A 20,895-nucleotide genomic window follows, 5' to 3' on the forward strand; every position below is an offset into this window, starting at 1 on the left:
CACCCTCCTTTCAAAAAAGGAAATCCATTAGGACAAAACAGTTCAATATACCACAGGTTGACAATTTCTTTTGCCAAACAGATGCTCCAGCAACTTCACTAATTAATTCTCTCAGAGGAAACTATCCTGATGAAAAGGAACCAAAGTCTTAGTCCACAATGTATTTCTTCCTGTGCTCAGTTTCTAACAGAGCTATTTCAAATGCTCTGATTCTCTCTTCAGATACCAAATCAGTACTTAAGCTGTTACTGAGGAAGTACACCAATGAAGCAAAAGTATAAATTTTATTAGCCTTATTCTTGTAAACATGAAGAAGTCATCCAACTTGAGACATGAGCTGCCTTTTCACCAAGCAAGTTCAAGACAAGCCATGTGTTCAGGAAAGAAGTCTTTATATGCCTTAATCTACAAGTCCATTGTTAAAAGCTTTCTGCTTCCCATCAATTGATTTTTCATTGTTCAAACCATTTCCGAGTCAATGAAGTCACCCAAAAACGTGATTTAGCTATGGATCTCTTCAGTACAAAACTACTGACTAACATCAATAGTATGAACATCTGAAGTTACACAAATAAGTCAAACTAAGGCAGAAATTTAGACCAATATTGTTGATACATTGGTCACTAAGTGGGGCTGTTGAGGGGACAAAAAAAAACCAAGAAAAGTAAAAAGAAAACCATACCATGTTTCATATAGAGAATATCTGCCATGGCAAGTAGTGCAAGAACATTCTGTCTATTCTCCTCATGCCTTTTATCTAACACATTATTGTGATGGACACTGGAAAGAGGGCAACTATTTACAAACCAGCATGCAGAGTTCTGCCCAAACTTCATCTCCTTTGAGACTTGCCATTGATACATTTAAACATAAGGTGGAAAATTCCTTAAAAAGTATTTGACTATTGCTTTCTACCTTATTTATAAGGCTCACAAGTTACATTCGTGAAATGCATTTCAGAATGCATAGGATATACATTTCTGTAATGTAATTCAAACAAAGAAAAACACACTTATTCAGGAATCAGCTTTTTGCAACAGTTTAATCTGCTGAATCTTAACCTATATTAAACTTTTAACATAGGGATTAGCTGTATATAATCCCAAGCAACACAGTACAGAAAAGTCCCACAAATGAACTTACAAAAACTGCTCAGACTTCTGAGGAAGATAACAAACAACTGAAAAAACATTCCAATTAACTGAACACATGAGCTCTTTTGCTTTCTTTTATGTTTTTTGACAACTCTATTCCCAATAATTGGAGGCTTTAGCTACTAAAGATGGCCATTGTACTTTAAAAAAGTCAATACTCAACCATTTTCCCACCAATTCAGGTGTTCTCACATGAATTACATTAATATTTTCAGAAGTCAAACTTTTTCATTGCTGTTATTTTCAAGATTTACAGACTGAACTGAGCAGGACCCATATATATTTATAGACATAAACACACTTGCAGCTATAGAATGTTGATTAGTTAGATCTTTCTCCTTCACCTTCTTCAGTAAGGGAGATAGAGCTAATACATCACTACTCCAAATTTAACATTTTTACATTTATCACATCTGATACATGTTCAGACTCCAAAGATGACAAAAAAAAAAAATCAACTTATCAACTTGCATTATTTAACTTACATGCAGCTCACACAGCAGTACATAGACTCCAAAGTCTTTAAAGTACTAGAAATGGTTTAAATCTGAAGTACCAATGCTATGTATTTAATTTGGAACAGTATCTCTTGTTTTAATCTCCATCCAGTTACTATTTAACTAGCTGTAGTTGCAGAGCAATCAAGCTAATAGTTCAAACCATACAGATATTGAGGACTCAGACTCTTAAGGTATTTCCTTTGAAATGAAGCCTTCCACCAGAGTCAGTATTCTGCTCACAGATTACACTGAATAAGGAGCTGTCTCCTCTAAAAACACATTTAGAGGCTCACAAAGCACAAGGTTCTGAAGAACAAGACACTACAAGAGCTCACTATTCAGGTCCTTAACTGATCCAAAGTACTGGCACATAGGACATACACTTATTGTTTTAATGAGGCCTAACTCTCCTCCTCTTGAAATCTGACCTTTTCTGCTTCACATTCACAATACTGAAGTCTGTCATGCTCAACAAACCTTATGGATAAGCTTTGTACTTCATTAGCAATTAAGTTATTTTTCAACTTCAAGGTAAACACATGATGAGGTTTTCTTCCTTTTTTCTTTATATTTGTTCAAGTTTTTACAGATCTGCCTTCCCTTTCCTTTTTGCTCCCTTGAAATACTGTCCTGTACTGTTTCACATGCAGCCTGATGAGATTGCCATCTCAAGCACTTTAACATGACTCAGTTTCAGTTAAGTCCCTATGCACTAACTGATTTTTGATCACAGTGATCCAATGTCATGCTTGGCAATAAAGACAAGAATCTTACCTGAAACAGTAGGCACTGACTCTACTCATGTAACTTGACAAAGTTTACTCTAAACAAAACAAAAATATCCCTAAAGCTCACTTGCAACATTAAAAGCCACAGAATTAGGTGGTATCAAATATTGACCATAATAACAACCTGTTCAACATCAATTCTGAATTAAGTTTTACTATTAACTGAAAAAAAAAAGATACTGAGGAATTATATGACAATCTTCTTAACACAACTAAGTAATCATGCTATGGAATGACAATGCTTTCCACATTTACAGGCTTGTTATTTGTTGCAATAAACAGCACATTTAGATTTTCTATATGAAGCAGCCATGCACAAGTCTAATTATAAAAGCAATGCATTTTGTTACCCACTTAACAGCACACTTCTGGCAAGACAGGGTGACCATACTGACACTTTCTAGCCAACGATTTCCTACAACCTGCCAACAATTTCCACAAGAGAAAGGCAAACTACAGAAGAGCATAAAACAATTTTTTCCCCTCTATCAGCAAGTTATTCAGCACATGGGTATAAGTGGCCTTAGCACACACTAGTGGCAGGGAACTCAGAAGAGTTCCAATCAAGAATGGAGCAAAACAACAAGAACATCCCATTTCGCTGACAGCAAGTTGCTGCACCAGCAGAACTTCCAATGGAACACTCAAGGTCATTATTGTTTGGCCAGTTTAATTTCAGCTGACAATAGAAAGCTTATTCTTGCAGTCCTCCTCCTCCTGTGTCAGCACTCACCAGGTACTAAAAGACCCCTACCTACAAAAACTCACTTGTTTTCTTCCTAGTTTAACCTTCTGAATTAGCTCAGTCAATCCCAAGTGGCAACTCAAGACAGGCAATGAGCACAGCTCCACAAATGTAGAGGCATTTTCAGATCTGTTTAGCTAGAAAAGCAAATCACTTGAAGATACTGCAGAATACAAGCTGAAACCTCAACTTGAGGCTTTATAAAAATATATGTTTAAATGACTGGGAACAAGTCAGTGTGTCTCCTGAGCACCAGGGCACGATCAAATTACTGTGTCAAAAAAAGATCAGAACCAAGGAATGGAAGAGATTCAAGATTAAATAGTACAAAATGCCTCAACACTAGCTTCCAATTAGAAGTGCTAAGCAAGTAATTAGGAAAAAACTGCACATACATCAAAGAGATAGTGTTATAACCTAGTGTTACTTTCACCTAAGAATCTGCTTTGTCAAATCCTTGCTTGAAGTGGAGCGTCAATCAGTTTTTTGGGGGCAAGTGAGCTGGGAATCAGGAACAGCATGAGATTAGCTTCTATAAGAACTGCATTTACAGTACTCAGCTCAAGTTCCCTTTTATTTTGTACAGTGCTTGCCCTAATTTTTTAAGGAAGAAAACAGGGATGCATTACTTCCATCTCAGGGAGCAAAACTTAAAACCATGTTCAGTGTTTAACACACAATATAATAGGCATACAAAAGCCTACCAGAATGTAAAAGGTTTTGGTGAAATGAGGCATAGCAATTCCATACTCTGAAGCCAAGACTACTGAAATTCTCAGGCTCTCTCAGATTGCTTTTTCATTTTACTGAAGTTCAAGGGATTCTATCTTTTAAATCAGACGTAAACTTTACCTAATACCAACAGGAAACTAAAAACATTATGATATAGCTCATGCAAATCCACCACTTGGAAATGGTTCTATTAGTTTCTTGAGTGCTAACTTTCTACATCTGCAAATGGCCCAAAACCAGGTTCCAGTCTTGACTTGGTTTATTGCAAGGGCAGCTCTCCTCTAGGTGACTATAGTCTGACTTCTTACAAAACCCATGGAAAGGGGAACATAACTTCTGGTTGAAAATTACAAACTGAAGTTGCAAAGTTGCATCTTCCAAGCAACCTAAAAATCATAGAACTAGCAAGGAGAACTGCCTGAAGAGGTCAGTCTCAATTTCAGTGCTGTCTCAAAAGTTAGCTGCTGCTGAAGGGTTTTACTAACATCAAGCTCCAGACGGATTCTCAGTTAAGTGCTATCACAGGATGTTCTGCTGAATTCTGAAACACTCTGAGCCTCCATCTGGCTGCTCCTAAGGGTACAGCTGACAAGATACCATACCATTCAGCCAGGAGGCTTGTGTTACTCTGCTCCTTCATTCCCCACAGCTGATAGAAGAGGCTGTCAGTTATCCCCCTCTAGTTGCTGAATCAACATGTGTATCTACATAGAGGGAGCAAGGATTAGAAATAATTGCTGAAAGGCTACAGCTACCATGCATAAGATAGCATCCAGAGCCCAGAGAGGACTCACACTGCCTGTTAAAAGGCCAGGTAATGCAATACTGGACAAAGAACCCAGTAGAATGGAGTCAAAGATGACAAAGTATGCAAATCTCTTCAGGTCCACAATAAACAATTATCTACAAGACTGACATTTACAACACGGAAAGCAAAGAAACTGATTTCAAAGTGACACTTTACTCCAATTCAACAAAAAGTCAAATAAAAAGTAGTCACTCAGAGTTAGCTTGAGCCCAACTCAAAGACAGGAGTTGAAGCTTCAGAAAAGCTCTGCCCTTGAAGCCAGACATGGCTGTTACCCACAATTTTGACTTAGACCATATTAACACCAATGTCCATTTTACATGTTCTTACATTATAATCTTTTGTACATATTAACACATAGCAAATTAAGACACATGTTTATCCCGACACCAAACTTTCAGATGTTTATAAAATACGCTGAACTAATAAGTAAGGCATGCCATGAGGCAGAGGGAAGTTCTTCTGTAATGAGTATTTCCAACTCTGTTCCACCAAATCTTCCAATGCCACCTCCTTTAAAAGGCAATAAGGACAATGAGGTACTCTTTTTCCAATAAATGCACCAGGCTCAAAAGCAGGAATGGAAGAGAACATCTCATTTAAAGTCCCATTCTCTCAAAAAAAAAAAAAACAGTAGTAAGTGTAAACAGGTAGTTCAAATGTTTTCCATATACACACCACTACTGCCTATCACCACAAAATGCTTCACACTCCCATTAAAATAAATTCAAACTCTTGACTATCAGAGTAATAGGCAGAAGAGATTGAAAAAAGCAGTCTGTAATGTAACTCAAACCTCTTACTGGAAAGTTTGTTAAAGAGTTCCAGATGATCTTAGAAATCTTTTGAAACACTGAAGATGAGTCAATAGTTCTGACAAACTGACCTGGTGGGAAAGGTTGAAGTCCTTCTATGTGGCATCTAGTTTAAACACATTAGCAAAATATTCTGCTGAATACTGGAGGTCAGAAGGAGAGTTGCACATCTGAATTTTGGTGGGGCTGATGACTAATGCAATATACACAGGGAAACAAGTGAAGTTACACTTAACAAACCTTTCCCAGTCAGGCAGAAAAATACCTTCAAGCTGCAGTGGGTCCAAATTAGACTAGCAGCCAGCAGGAGCAGGTTGAAGTAGCACATCGAGGATGTTAAAAAAAAAAAATGGTTAGAGAGCAAAGAGTGTTCTGAAAGCCACAGCAAGTGTATGGCGATTACATTTCAAGAACTGGAAGTGACACTATAGAATATGCTAATATAGAAGTACATACTCTAGCCAGCATCAGTGAGGCTCCATCTGGAATTTTTCAGCTTGAACAGCACACATCATATATTAGCCATCTAGAGAGTCTGAAAGTGAAGTGTGCTCAAAGGCCTAGAAAACATGGCCCACAAGAAAGGACTGGAAGAACTCTTAAGTATTCTCATGAAAGGTAACCCAATCAATAAAGGTCTGAAAGTACTTACACTGCAAAAAGAGAATGCCTGCAAAGATTAGGGAGGAGATAAACCAGTAAGCAGTAAAAAAAACCAAAAAAACCCAACAAAAAACTCCAAACAATAACAGAAGCCAAAAAACAAGCAACGATGCCCACTGAAATAAAAATAACCTTTGATGCTACAGAACATGACTTCCTCAAACGAACACCCTAGCCAATATGACAAACTTCCACACCTGTTAGAAAGGTATGATATTTAGGAATTTTAAAAAACTCCCAAATTAACCTAAACTGATCCTGCACATGATCAAGGATTTTATTGGCTTTGCTATAGTAAGATTAACAGACACTTTTAGTAAAGTAATAATCTAATCTTCCTTAAAATTCTTGTTAGCCAGTGTGACACGCATGCTGAAGGACTTAATGACAAGTTCTCATTTCAGGAACTTACTTGCAACATTCCATCCAATACACTTATACCACTTGCTCTAGCATGATCATTTGGCTCACCCAGACCTCACTGCTGTGAGAAGACTTCAGAATACACTGCTTTTACAAGTCTCATTTCCAGACCTCTTCCTAGAAAAATGCTGTTTCTTCAACTATGTTTAAGACTATCCTCCACTTGCTTTGCAAATCAAGAAACAAACCCAGTTATACATGAAGGAAATAAGAAAAACACAAAATAGAAATTAACACTGACCATATCTAGAATGGCAAATCCATTTCATTTTCAGTGCTCAGTAAGTAGAACTTGAAATATATTATGAAACAGAGCACCAGCGTTTTCAGCTAACACATACTTAGAGCACTTTCAGATACTTTTTTCATCCTCAGGTCAGCTTGCCTTTGGTTTAACTTGACTATAGCAACTTGTTAAAATAAATAGCTACTTTCTTATTGAATGTATTTCTCATTTCCTTCTAATTGTATCCTTTAGTAACTTCTTTCAGTAAAGGTTCTTTTCTTGATCAGACATACAGCCAGCTCCCAGCAGGTGACCAGTCTACTCCAGGACTTTTTTTATTCTGATCGACAAGCAGATTCATCCTTTGTCATGTGCTTTGTCAAAAGCTTGTAACTCTTCAAAGTTGTATATTTAACTCTCCATGAAATCTTGGTTAGCCTTAGCTTGTCCCCATCTGAGTCACTGTGGCATCCTCAAATCACTCCTTACAAAGTCTTATTCTCAGCAACAAGTAAGATTTGGGACAAATGACAACTTTCAGCTTTGAGAAAAGTAACTCATTCTGAGCATGTTCAATAATAAGCTGAGTAATAACCTTGCACTTAGACATAATTCTAATGTTTCTCACTTTATAATTTATTTTAAAAGCTCAATCTCTTCACTTATTTTCAGGGCTGTGAGTTTAAGGTGATGAGAGAAATTCCGCTCATGAGATATATAGGAACACCTAATCATGTAGTTTCAGTCAGCTAGTGCTCCAGCTTTTCTGACTTCTATATATAAACTGTCTCTCATGATACAGGATGTTGCATATTACACAAAAATTGACACTCCTGGACATCAGTTTATTCTTAAAAGGCTTCAATTTTAGCAAACTCTTCAGAGCTAAGAAATTACTACACTTCAAGTTTAAAGAGGATGCCAATACAACATGATAAAGGACATGCTTTCCAACAGTGCACTGCCTAGTTCAGACCTTGCTCCTTCAAACCAGACCTCTGGCAAAGCTCACAGAAATGGCCATCGCAGACTCAAGGCCTTCTTTGCAATTATACAAATACATATTTATAATAATTCATGCATATAAAGCTCAATACTCTCCTCCACAAAGGATGTTCATGGCTATCTCTGAACAACTATCTACACTTCAGCTTGCTTAACTATTCAATCCCTCAGTTTCTTAAAAACTTCAAAACTCTGTAACTCCTTTTTATCCCAATTAGCTATCAGTAACTAGTAGCTATATATAATTAGGGCACCCCATACTCCAAGAAATGCAATGGACAAGATACTACTATTCTCTAGCACCACCTACAACTATAGCTTCCAACACATGAATTCTTCCAGACCATGGTGACTGCTAAGTGGTCTGGTCAGATAACTGCCCTGCCACTTCCTTCCAGACTCCAAACCTTGCCATTCCTTATTTAGAAAAGCAATTTAATGCAATTATAATATCCACCTTCGGGTTTTCTTGGTGGTTTTTTTGAGGGGAAGAAAAATTGTGGGTGAGGAGTTGAGCACTACATATCACAGAAGTCTGATGAGTTACTGCCCATCACTTCTGCTTCATTTCAGACTGTGGAAGTTACCAATGACACAGCAGCATATTCTGTTCCACTGAGCCACAAACTTGCAAAAACATGGGTTGGTGCTCCTGATGCCAACCCAGCCCAAAAAACCAGCTTTCCTTCCAAGTTAAATGGCTGTTGTTTCAATGCTACCATATAATAAACTTGCCATTTCACAGACTAACAGGAAAAAAACAAGGCAACTCAATCAGAACCCAAAAATATAATACAGTGCTCAGCATAGGATTTTGTCACTGCTGCTTGTTCTCTTTCATTATAAAGAAGCAAGTCACTTTTTTGCTACACAGTATTTATATAAGCTGCCATCCTAACCACAAGTGTAACTATAATGTGCATCTTGCTAGATTACCAAAAAAGCTCATGTCTATCCCAGAGTATAAATTATGAGCATTATTAATATATTCTTGACTTAATCACTCTGACTTTATTTGTCAGATTGAAGCATTCAGACTCAAGTCACAGGAATCGCTATTCATCAGTACCATCCTGTAGAGAGGAGGGAAAAACCCAACCAACCAAAAATTCCACAGAAATCCTGTCTTATCTCCTGTTCAACAGATCATGTCAAAAAGTGATGCAAGCTATAGTGATTGTTTCCAACCAGGTCACCTAGCAATTACTACAAACACAAGTGAACTCCTAGACACTGATTTCTTCATAATGCATTTATCATTGGCAAAGTCAAACAAGACATAATATTGATGTAGAGAATAATGATTTCATGTAGGTAAAGAGGCAAGTGACCTCAAGAGGCCACTCAGTCCTGCTCAAAGTAGGTCCAGTTATATCAGACTGCTTGAAGATCCATCCAGTCAAGTTTGGAATATCACCACAGGACATTGATTCAAGTATTTTGGACACCCTCTCCCTCACAGAGTTTTACTTCTTTATAGGCTCAGGACTTCCCATACTCCAGCTTGTTTGGATTCCCTTGTGTGGGGCACCTCTGAAGAAAGCACTGATCTATGTTCTTGATATGTTCTCCTCAGGCAGCAAATAAGGGTTCCTTTCCTGCAGCTTTCCCTTCTCCAGGCTGATCAGGTCCAGCTCGTGCTGCCTCTGCTTGCACACCCCGTGCTCCAGCCAACACAGTGACCCATTTCTGGGCTTGCTCTGGTAGCTCAGTGTACCCCTGGTACCCTAAACCACAAATCAGACACAGTGCTCCAGTGACAAAGAGAGGTAAAGGATCCCTTCCCTCCATCTGCTGTCATGCTTAGCAGAGCCCAGGATGAAGTCTCCTTTCCTTGCTGTGAGGACAAACTGCTGATGCTGCTCAATTTGTTGTTCACCAGGGCTCAACACCTGTGCCTGCCAAGCTGCCTTCCAGCCCCTTGGACCACAGCCTATCCTATTGAATGCAGTCCAGATGCAGGACTTAAAAATCACAGAACTGTTTAGGCTGGAAAAGACCTTTAAGATCACTGAGTCCAACCATTAAGCTAAGACTGCCAAGCCCACCACTAAACTCTGTCCCTAAGTGCCACATCTACAGGTGCTGGGTGATGGCACTCAGGATGATCTGCTCCATAACCTTCCCTGGCACTGAGGTCAGGCTGAGAGGTTTGTAATCCACACGATCCTCCTTCCAGCGCTTCTTGTAGCTGGACATCACATTTGCTAACTTCCAGTGAACTAGGACCAGGACTGCTGGTAAATGATTCCAAGTAGTTTGATGAGCCCTTCTGACAGCTTTCTCAGTAGTCTTGGGTGGATGTCATCTGGCCCCATAGATTTGTGTGTGTCCAAGTAGCACAGCAGGTCACCTACCATTCATCCTTGGATTATGGGGGCTTCATCCTGCTCCCTATCCCTGTTTTCCAAGCTAAGAGGGTACCCAGAGAACAACATTAAACACTGAGGCAAAAAACTCATTAGGTACCTCACCCTTTGTCACTGCTTCACCCCACATTCAATAAAGGATTGGGATTTTCCTTAGCCCTTCTTTTGTTGCTTGTGTATTCAAAAAATAATTACTTTCTTTTACAGCAGTAGCAAGATAAAGTTCCAGGTGGGCTTTGGCTCTTAATTTTCCATCTGCAAACACCACATTCTTGTAGTCCTCCTGAGTTGCCTGCCCCTTCTTCCAAAGTTCATGAACTCTCCTTTTTCTGAATTCCAGCTCTCTGTTTAGCCATACCAGTCGAGCTCCAAGCATTCTAGACACTCTTCCACCTTGCCAGCCTGCCTTTTCTGAAAGGCACAAATCCAGTTAATTCCTGACTCCAGTCACACAAGTATTCCACAACATTGCTGGAATCCCAATGAAATCCTAAATCTGTGATTGTGCTCGTTTGTGCTGCCTTCACAATGCAAGGGATAAAAACAATTTCCATTGTATCCCCTTGGACACCTGTTGATTGCTCCTTTTCAGATTAGAGAAAAATCAGAGGCCATCTCAACATGCATAGTTTAAAACCTTCCTGACAAGCTAGGGATGCTTTTGGGAAAGAACCCTCCATCTTACTTCATCAGTAGACCCTGCCCCTGGTTCAGTCTTTGCTCCTCAGGGGAAGTTCAGTGACTAGAGAAGTCAAATTAAATTAATACCTGATCTTTCATGCATTTCACAGTATTTACACCAGGCAGCACAGGAAAGCTGCAATGGTCAGCCAGAATCTGCATATTAATTATAAGACTGCACAGAACACATGCTGAAATGACAGTCAACCCAGATGGCTAGGAGAAGCAATGAAGATATAAATCAAGAATTAGCATATTTCTGTGCCTGTATTTACAGACTTGTGCAGTGCTATATCAATACTTAATTATTTTGTTACTCAGTAATGTAATTTCCCACATATATATACTTTGTTCTTCCAATACTACACTGCACTTCTCAGACTCCACCTCTCCATTCATTATCAAGGCAAACTTAAGTTGACTCAGAGTTAATTAACTGTCAATTTCTGTATTTTACAATAACTGTTCAACTTTATTAGACATAAGGTCTAATAAAAACATGATCACATTCAAGCTATATGTCCTAGAACTACACCATATTTTAGCTCCTCAAAGGTAGGGGTGGCAAGGAGGATTTCTGAACTGTTCAGTTCAGATGAATGAAGCTAATGAAGTCAGGGTACTCAGGTTCCTTTCCTTTGTCTTAGTTCATCCAGTATAAACAACGCAGTTAAAAAAAAACAAATCAACAAAAAAACCCCCAATGAACTCTGGCAAATACCACCAGAAATGCTGGCTGGTTTTGACAAACCAAAACTATTGACATTCAAAGGTGTGCCAGACTGAAAAGCAAAGTCTATGAAACTCCCAACCTAACCAAGAAGTTTTAAGCACAAGCCTCCTGACTCGGGATCACTTAGGACAAACAAAAACATCCACACCACAAAGCCAACTATCTAGGGCATTTCAGCCATTCTGGGGAGAAAAAGGCAAGTGAAAAAATACTGTTGTATTACATCTTTGTCTCTACTAGAATACTACTTTTACACAGGAACAATAAAGCAAAAACTCAAGTCACACAGAACTGAACATCACTTGAACTTTAAATGGAGAAAAGGACACCACAGAATCAGAGACTGCCCACTGCATTTTGTGGTATGAGGGTACATGGCCCTGTAACTACCAAAAGCTTCTGCACAAGCAAAGTTTCTGAATTGCTTTAAATAAACACTCTGTTATCCGGATTTTGCATTCTGGGGAGTTTATCTTTTGGCTTTTCTGTGAGATTAGTAAGTGGTACCTGAAATTCTAAGCATTCAGTAACAGTTGTAGACACACAGCACTCCCTGTCCCCTGCATTGTACTTCCTACACTGAAAGCAGCCATTAAAAACTGGTCAGGAGCACTGCTGCATGTGTGACATCCTCCTAGAAGAAGGAACACGACCTTCAATCCCTAGGAAAGCTCCAACTGCCTTAAGCAGACCACTCCTTCACTCTTTGTATGCTGTCTTTCCACACACCACCTACACAGGGCAGAACTGAGGTCTACAGGAAGAGAAGTTGTACTTTGCACTAGGCAATGTTGCAAAGTCTCAAACAACTTCAGAAGGACTGCTAAATATTAACTTCACATTTTCAATTACCTGTAAAGTTTTAGTGTTATCTGCCAGTATTGAACAACTGTGGTCATACAGTGAAATATGAAACAAACTTATTTTGTCAGGAGCAGCAAATCTCAGCTGTCCACAAAAAAAAAAAAAAAAAAAAAAAAAAAAAAAAAAAAAAAAAAAAAAAAAAATCTGATGAGTTACTAGTTACATTACAGAGTTATGGGATGCCTGCTGCCCCCTGCATTGCTGACACTGCTGGCTTTTTTTTAGCTCTTAAGGCCAGCTCACTGCAGGCCATTCCAGAAAGTTAACCCTTTTTTGTCCAGGAACTGCATCAGGACAGTAAGGCTAGGGAATGCTGTTTAATAGCTGCTCAATTTACTGCTAAGCTATTATGGGATTAGTGTTATCGGCTACTTAATGAAATAACAGAAAAGATCTACCCGGATCTTTATTTAACAAATTCTCTAACAGATATAGCTTACATTAGGAAGCAACAATGGGATCCAATTTTGAAGTTTTTATCAGTCTAATTGACTTATAGGAAAAACTTGTTTCAGACTTTACTTTGACATTTTAATCTAAATAGAAGACTTTAACTACTACTTTTCTTCCAGGGCTAGCAACTATAGTATGCTAGCTCCTGCCTGCCCATGCACACCATGAGACTCATTTAGACTGAAAGGGACTTCTGGAGGTTATCCAATCCCATCCCCAACTGAAAGCAGGGCCAACTTTGAAGTCAGATCAAATTGCTCAGGGGTCATGCCATAGTCAGGTTCTGAATATTTTCAGGGACAGAGATCCCACAACCTGTTTCAGTGCTTCATTCTCTGTGTGGGAAAACATACTGCTAACACATCATAGTGATTTCCATCGTTGTAGCTTGTGTCTGCTGCCTCTTATCCTTTCCCTGTGCATAAGGAAAGTCTTCCTTCATTTTCCCTCTCACTGCCTATTACACAGTGCCAGCAGCAATTAGGATGCCCCACTTCAGACATTTCTCAAAGCTGAACAAACTCACTTCTCCAGCCCACTTTGTAGATCATGTGCTGACTCCCTACCTTAGAGGCCTTTCACAAGCACGTCAGCACCCACCTCACATGTGAGAGCACAAAACTGTGCACAGTACTTTTGATGCAGTCTCAGAAGCCCCAAATAGTAGAGGCCCAAATAGTTTCTTTCAAACTGGCTGACCATGCCCAGTGTGCTCATCACCTTTTGCACCACAAAGGCACATACTGTCCCACAATGTTCTTTTCTGTAAAGGTACTTGTCACCAGTCTGCACCACATCTCTGCTGCTGCATGGGGTCATCCCCACCAAGAGACTTGGCTTGGCACTTGCTTTTGATTTTCACAAGGTTTCCTATACTTATTTCTGACCTGTGGACATCCCACTCAATTATCCCCAGTCTCCAGCAGATGAATTTGTCCTCACAGTCATCCACAGTATCCACAAACTTGCTTTAAGTTCCTTACAACCCAAAAGAGAGGTCAGAATGCAGACTGCCCCTGCACTGGTGCCACCAGCAACAAGACTCCAGGCAGACTCCATACAGCTGATCAGAAACATCTGCGTTCAGCAGGACACACATTTCCACCCATCTAACAATCCACTTCCCAAAACATATTCATCAATTTGGCTACAAGGAAATATTAGGAAGTCCTATTAAAAGCCTTTTAAGATTAATAACACTCACTGTTCTTCCTTTGTCCAGTGTCTTGTCCCATGTACTTACAGCAATCAATTCAGGAGCTCTTTTCACAGCAGACTGATTGTGGAGACAACACCATAACTGCTTGTCCTCAATTCACTTCAGTTTTCACCTATTTGCAGCCACATCAATTTATTATACCTAAAGCATGTCTCTTGAGACTCAGAATACACAGCTGAAGAGTAGCTCTGGAAAGTCACCACAAAAAGAACTTTCACTAACAGTTCTCTAGAGTCACACAGTCCTTATCTCTTTCTGTAAGGTAGAACACTCTGTAGAACTGTTTAAAGATTTTCCATGAAGCTTACACAAATCTGTTTCTCCACAACAGATTACATTCTGATTTATCAGGGGGTAGCATAAGTTATTAAATATTCAGGTGAAAACACTGAAACATCAGTTGTGATAATCTGGTTATAGTAAAAGAGCCTTACTATTTTACAGTTGTTGAACATAACAGTTGTGTTATCCATATAGATTCATGGAATGGCTTCGGTTGAAAGGAACCTTAAAGATTGGAACTAGACCACAGAAGCCACATGCAGAAGCCTGAACTACCTCTGATACCTCAAACAGCTACACAGAACTAAGTATGCTTCTTCCTACAGACCCTATCCTGGATAAATGGCTATATTACACTTGCTAATTACAAGAGATAGATTATTTCATGCTACCTCAGCTACCAGTAACACATTGAAACTTTCAACAGGATACATTTAAATTTCCCAGAAAGTGATTAATAGTATGGTCACAAACATCAATTTCTCATAGCTGATTACTTTAGACTACAGCATCTTTTTAAATGAGACAGTGCTTTAATGAAGTCATAATAACATTATGACTTTCTGTCTCAAGAAAGTTTATCTGTTGAAATTAAAAGTGCATTGAAGTGTTTAAAACACAGGAACCACAGCACTGGTGAAGGGCTGAGAAAAGGGTTTACAATGCAATTGTCAATCCTTACAAATATATTAAAAAATTATGTTAAGCATAACAGAATTCCCTTCTCCAACTGTTGGTAATCAACCTCAGCAGACTCAGTTATTCATTGTGGCAAGGGCCAACAGACAATGTTGGAGAAATTAAAGGAATTTGGGGAAAGAAATTATCTCAAAGCAATATATGGGTTAGAAGACTTTCTCCCTAAATTAATCTGTTGCTATGCAGAAGTTACTTGGTATTTGATGTAATTTAACTCATACTTGACTAAAGTTACTATTTTTCTACCAAACTATAAACACTGAAAAGAAATTAAGTTACCCATCTTGAACATGATGTTAACTTCTTCATATTCATTCTCCAGCACCTCTTCATCCAATAGGCTGGTTTTGGTAATGTTTGTCCCAGCAATAATTAGTTTTCAGCTTATACTAATACACCACATGCAGCACAGGTGGCATTTCAAGTAAAAAAAGCAAAAGAAGTGGGCAAAGAATGCCCACACAATATAGGAATAAGAAAAAGTTAAATCCAACTCTAATCTGTAATCTTCTAATTGAGGGGCTAATAAAAATAACAAATCCAAAAGTAAACAATCAATTCATCAAGCCAGCTCCATTGGGTGTTTTTTTTTAACTCATCTGTAATGGAGACTTGCTTGACTAGTCTTTATTCACCTTCAGCAGGAGATTGCCATTTGAATGACTCCAAATTTTGCATGTGCCACTGCATTACACTGATAGCACTAGCACCTGCCAAGCATTCAAAACAACAACAGTCACTTTTGGAAAACATTCTGCTCTGTACAAACTAATCCCAGGACTAGTTTAAGAGCTATCGTGTTATACAAACCCTGACTAATGGAAAAGGAGAAAACAATGAATCCCTGTAGACATATAATGTTATCTTAAATGCCAGATAATGAAAATCTGATGTGGGAAGGGAAATGGGCAAGAGCTGTCTACTGCTGCAGATAATCTTAGTATCTCTGTCAACTCAGGAGCTACACTCAACTAAGCCTTCACACTGAGAGTAAGAGGGATGCAATTTTACACTACTAAAATTTAAAATTGCTTTTACTCCTGTACACTACTTGAAAAACAACTGAAAAGAAGCAGAAATACTGAACAAAAGAATGCAGCTATGATAAAAGAGATTGTCTGGAAGCTCATTAATGCTTTTCATCACCTAAACTAAAAGTGACCTCCTTGATAATATGCTAAACTTTACCTTCCCATACACTTGGAAAAAACAAGGTAAAAGGATAGAGGACATCAATAGAAGCTTTTTTTTTTTTCATTCCTGCTGCTAATTTTCTTCTATTGTTAACTTATGGACAGAAAGACGAGTTTTTAGGTTCACATTTGAAACAGACCCAAGTCTGAAAGTTAATTACCTGAAAAGTAACTTCTGAAGCATTCATGTATTGGATAGCACAAAAAAGTTGGTTTGGTGTTTTCACCATGAGTTGGAAGTTGTGCTGCACCTTGAAGCTCTTCATCATGAGGTTAAGTACTAAGCTGTGTAATAAGCAACCATGGGCCAGCTTCTCTAGGATCAATGCAAATATTGCCCATGAGCCCCCTCAGGAGCCTCACTCATACACACCTCCTTTCAAGGCACTGTTTTACACCTCCACCATCCAGGACATCCAGCAGAGTAAGACAAGCTTTCACCCAACAGCTTCATCATCTCACCCCATGAAAAAGACAGAAACACAATAATTATTTTCCCTCACACAGACTTTACTGCACATGTAACTCTTTATTTGCTTTCCATGTATTTCCTTGCATTTTTCCACATCCAGCCATTCCCACCTTTTCTTTCTCAGCTTTTTTTGTGATTTCTTCTCATACTCAGATGATACTCTTTTCCAGGCAATCCTTCTGCTTTCTAAGCAGGAATAAAGAATAATACTAATGACCCCTTTACCTTTAACAAGAAAGCTTGATCAACCTATTTCATGCCTAATCAAAAAGTCATCATCTCCATCCTCTCAATAAAAATACATTACTGCATTTCTGATGCTTATGGACTCTGAGGCACTGAATACAACTGATCTTTAAATAAGTACTGTCCAAAAATCTTATTTTAAACAGGCTAACGCTACCAAAAACAAAAAACAGAAACACAGAAGAGTTTTGGTTAAAAGTACCTTCAAAGACCTCCACCTCTAATGACCATAAAACACAAGAATATGTGCCATAACAAAGTAATAGTAATTAAATAATTGCACCTATACCTATTTTTCACTTAGCAAATCTGGTCACTCACTTCCAACTATCAGTTGCCTTAGAAAATTCTTAACAGAAACTTCTGCATAACAATCTACATACCAATCAAAACAGAAGTCATCAGGGTAAAAAAAACCAACCAGCCAAAGTTCCAATAATCCTCATTCAATAGAGGACACATTCAAAGCTGGAAACAAGAAGTACAAACACAAACTGTGCTAGAGCAAAGCAATCTGTCATCAGAGCCACCTTTAAGAGCCAGAGCACAGGGACTCCAGAGCAAGCAGACAACACTCACAGTCTCAGCACTCTCTGCAAGTGAAGTGATATCCAAGCAGCCTGCAGCCATACCTTCTGAAAGAGAGCAGTTTGGACACAGCTGAACTGAGCCACACAACAGCAGGGCAGGCCACCTCCACAGCAACAGGCTGGTGCAACACTGGATGCAAAGCCTATTGCTCTTCAACAGATAACAAAATCAACACTAAAAAAGGACATTTACCAATAGTAATGCAGGTAGCTGGGAGTTAGCAAGGTTATCTTCTGTGTACACGGTTTATTTTTCTCTTAACTTCATTTACTCTGGATTTTATTTCTACAAATTAAAATTTAGACTTTTGAGTCTAGAGTTTCCAACTTATTTTTCCTTTGAGCTTCACAAATGCTTCACTCACTAGTCCCACACACTGCTTTCTAAAGCAACACACTCCCAACCTCCTCACATCAGATGCAATTAGCATCAGAATGTGCCTACATTAAAAGCTCTACTACCAGCACCTGAAGGGTAATCAGGTGCAGGTGCTTTATAAAGGTTACATATTTTTGCTTCACCTGCTACAGAACAGCCTCTTTGTTTCTCAGTATCACCCTGTCAGCAATACTACATAAAAGGCATAAGAAAGAAAACAAGATAGATTTGACCATATTTCCAAACAAGATACTTGACTCTCTAATCTCACAAAAAGTAAATCCTGCTAGAGCTACCTTTTGTTCACTGCCAAACAGTATTGGTATTCCATGCCACAAAATTAAGCTGTTTAAGAAAGCAAAAGAGAAACACTGTTTAAATCAAGTAACTGTTCAACTTCTATGTAGCACAAATGGCTAAGCAATCATCACAATTCTTTTAAGATACTCCAAGTGTTCAGATCCTAACTCAAACAACATTGTACTTCATTTCCATATATATGGAAGTTCCTGCATACCAAAAGGATCACAGTGTACCAGTAACACTGAAAATGGCAGACTTACCACAATTAAACATCTAAGAATTCTTTTAAAAAGATCACACCTCATATTCCAAGGAGTTATCCTCAAGTACAGGCTTGATAAACTTCTGGCAACTTTTAAAAAAATTTCTGTTAATTGTCAAACAATTTAGATTTAAACTGTCCTTTCAGTTGTTCTTGCAGTTGCTGTTTCTTCACACAGCAGTTTCATACACTGCCCAACCTACTACATGGTTCACTGTGTCATTCCAACTTTTGAAATGCCTTCTATAGCATTCCTATTCCTTTGCTATTCTTTCACTGCTGTCATATTGCTTCACTAAACACCTGTTCAAATGGGCATTTATTTCCATACCATTAAAAAAACCCAAACATATTTAGACACAGATTTCTAAACTATTAACATAAAATTTAACATTCAATGAGGAAAAAAAACATATTTTGTTGTCCTTCTGATCAGTCTACTACACCTTCTCATTCCCAATTCAGTAACCTGCTTTGCTTGACATTCTGATTTGCCATGACTTAACCTGAAAAATTAGTAAAAACGTTTCTCATCAGATTGTTCTTGTCAATAATTACTTAGAAATTCTCTAAAATTATTCTGGTACACAGTACACTGCACACTTATATTATCTACACCTTTATAACCCAATCCTTCCAGGTCTACTACCAGTCTGGAGTTCTATACTCCAGGTTCCTTTAAGAAAAAAAAAAAATCATTGAAATCTTAGAAGACATATATATACTTTGTCTGAGATGCTTAACATAACCAGCAAATTAAATTAAAAAATAAGAATAATTTCTTCAACAAAATACCTGAAAAATGCATCTTGTACATCTTTCCTTTCCATTCACCTCACTTCACGGTTCTGCTTATTTTTAATTCATGCTTACATTAAAAAAAATTTTGCAAAAAACTTTTCACTGTATGCAAACTAACAAGGCACTGGAATTATGAGGAATTCGTTGTTTAGTAGCACACAGGTCCTCATTTACAGCACAGCTGAAAAATATTCACTGCAATACAAAATAAGTTATTTTATAGATTAAAGGTTCTGATGATGCTTCTTAGGGATTCCATACATGTCCCCTAGTTCAAGGTTGCTCTAGTTTGATCCTCTAAGTTTAGTGCTCACTTCATTGCATCGTGCACTGTTTGACTGGGAAGTGGAAGAAGTACTTGGACATACAACCTGAAGTCAGTAGCCTTGCCTTTGTAAAATAAGCAACATTTATTAAAGCAGGTCTATTTTTACTTAAAAAGAGAAAAGTTGCTGTTATTCCATATACTGATATATTTTCTCTTTCCCCCTCCAGTTTTTTGGTGTGAGTGTTGAGAGGTTCTTGGCAGTATTTCTCTGAGGAGTTACAGATCAAAAAAAATCATTGTTTCTAACAGTCAATCAAAATGACTGGATAAAAATTGATTTGGTTTTGTAGTGATTTTATTCTACTAGGGTTGGGATTTTTTGTGGTACCATTTTCAAATCTTCCTTTTGCTAGCATTACCTGAATTGGCTGAGTAGCAGGACAAAAGGCAACTAAAAGTTACAAGCAGTTTTGGGCTCCATCAACATGTAAACGTGCTCAAAATATACTTAAGAGCACTCTTAAGAGCCACAGTAATAATATTTTTCCTTCACAGTCGCATGTTGCAGTTACTGAAATAATGAAAACAACTGTGGGAAATTTCAAGGTGAAAACTAAACCCTAAGATATTGACAAAAAACCTCTTCCCCTGCTGATTATCTCCAAGTCCAAAAGTCTGTAGCAGTTTTTAAAGTTTTCCCTTTTATCCAGAGATTATCAAGAACAAAATTATTTCAACACAACATTGCCGCTTCTGGCGGATGTTCTGAAGTGTTATCAGTCAAGTTCACTTATGCAAAAATAAAAAAAGACTCTGGGAAGACTGACATCTGAATTACACTCATCAAGACTAAAATGGTTGAGTCGCTGTATGACACCAGGCACGGATGCTCTTAGCTTCATTGTTACTATTAACTTCACATTTAGATGTAAAAATAGCTTCTCAAGGTTATGTCAAGTCTGCAACTTTGCTTTTTTAATTGCAGAAGAGCAGAAATAACCCTGAACAAAGAGAGGGAAGGAAAAGTGCTAGTGCAAAAAAGTTTGCCAACCATACTAAGTCTTCAAGCCACAAAGTTTGAAACGTGATGCCTTCTCAATATTTACAAACTTAGTAACAATCATCTTTTTTGAGAGCTACATCATTGCCAGAGGGGGGAGACTATTACATGCACGAGGCACAATCCTACAGCGCCTCAACTCCCTCCCTAAGAAAGCAATTC

At 38.3% G+C, this 20,895-nt stretch overlaps 1 protein-coding gene across 2 annotated transcripts in view; it reads right to left on the reverse strand.

The window, feature by feature from the left end:
• NECTIN3 (nectin cell adhesion molecule 3) overlaps positions 1-20,895 on the reverse strand; it is a 56,777-nt gene that overhangs the window by 34,428 nt on the left and 1,454 nt on the right. The window lies entirely within an intron of this gene.

Source organism: Erithacus rubecula (assembly GCF_903797595.1).
Source record: "Erithacus rubecula genome assembly, chromosome: 1".
NCBI classification, from domain to species: Eukaryota; Metazoa; Chordata; class Aves; order Passeriformes; family Muscicapidae; genus Erithacus; species Erithacus rubecula.